This window comes from Octopus bimaculoides, chromosome 3, assembly GCF_001194135.2.
Source record: "Octopus bimaculoides isolate UCB-OBI-ISO-001 chromosome 3, ASM119413v2, whole genome shotgun sequence".
NCBI classification, from domain to species: domain Eukaryota; kingdom Metazoa; phylum Mollusca; class Cephalopoda; order Octopoda; family Octopodidae; genus Octopus; species Octopus bimaculoides.
In genome coordinates, this window is record NC_068983.1 from 156,947,966 (window position 1) to 156,949,797 (window position 1,832).

Sequence of the window (1,832 nt, forward strand, 5' to 3'; positions counted from 1 at the left end):
TATATATATATATATATATCATGTCAGGTCACATGTGAAGTCTCATGGAATCCAGTACAGCCTGTCCCATGGTCGGGTCGTCTTTAGTTATATTTTCCATTTCATTAGTAATTTAATTGCATATAAATAGAGGTAAACCATTCCAAGTTAGACACAGATTCCACGTAAACATAAGAAATGATGTTTTATTTGTACCTCCACCAATGGTAAATACATAAACATATACGTATATTCTTATGTGTGAGAGACAGAGAGTTTGTTTTCCCGTTTTTTCCCATTATTTTGCTTCTGTCGATCCATGGTATGTTTTCGGCAAAACATATGAGAAATATTATATAAATTGCGAACATTTAAGTGCTACAAGAAATGCGTGCCTTGATGTTAAACAGCCTTTTGTAGACGCTTCCCGAGCCACATATATCAGTACGTAGCTTACTCGCAGTTCGTTGTTCAAATTTCAGTTGCTTGACTGAATATAATTTTTTTTCGGACACACACACACACACACACACACACGCGCGCGCAGCACCATGTTTATACCCAAAGATACTTACACATATCGTTCAAATGGGAAATAATGTTGGCCTGTAACTCTCCTTCTCCAACAAACCTTCTTCCTGTTCTTATCGTAATGATTTCTTGACAACAGAATGTGCAAGCAGTCTAACGTCCACACAAACCTCTGTATTGTCTATGGAGATTGACAATAGCAATGTGCACAAATAGAAGAAGTTTAATTAATGGAAAGCCAATATTGAAGACAAACCACATTCAGTTACCATCAATTGTGAACACTGGCATGAATCGCCAGTGACTGGACAAACGGATTCCTACGGAGAGTCGAGTCACATTCTATAAGTTTACTGCACAACCGGACTGTGTTCAGAATGCAGTAAAGACGTTAGCATAAGACGTCGTGTTGGAAATTGTGTGCAAAGTGGGTACCTCGACAGTTGACAACCAATATCAAGGAAAGAAAAGTGGAAGTCTATTCTGATCTGCTAGAAGTACTTGAAGCCAGTGAAGACATTTTTTTTCGATCCAGTGACTGGTGATGCAATCTAAGCATACTTTTATAATTCGGAAAAAACGGCTCAGTTCATATAATGGCAAGTTTTAACAATTGCAAAGCCAGCGATCAAGGTATAGTTATAATAGATGTTTGAAAGGACGACAAAGGCATAATTCGCCTCAATTTTCTGAAACATCGCTGCAGTGTGAATAGCAAGCGGTATACTGGGACACTCAAAAAGCTTAGAAAAGCTTCTGAATGAAGAGACCTAATAAGAATCTGGAAACACTCTGTGATTATACACGATGATACGCAACTTTAGCAGCACATTGGTTGTGAAGAAGTGAGTTAAACAATACATATCTGAAATTTTTCTAAGAGTGTTCGTGAATTGGGTTCAACGCATTGCTTGGGAGTAAGCCTATTGCTACAAATACGTTTTTATAAAGAATGAGTCACTCTGCTGATATGCACAATTTCAATGATCTATGTGAGTTAATAAAAAAGTTATATCCTATTTTACATTACTTTATGTAGAACCGTCTTACACACACATACAAGAACAAACATTCATGCTCACACATTGCAGGACACACATACACACGTACAACACACATTCAGATACACACATACGCCATACGCACACACATCTATTTTGAACTGCATTTTTTTATTTTAGCTAGTCTGTTGAACGTTATTGATTTATATATAGTGTTTACACACACACACACACACACACATATATATATACATACATACATATACATACATACATATATATATATATATATATATATATATATATATATATATATATATA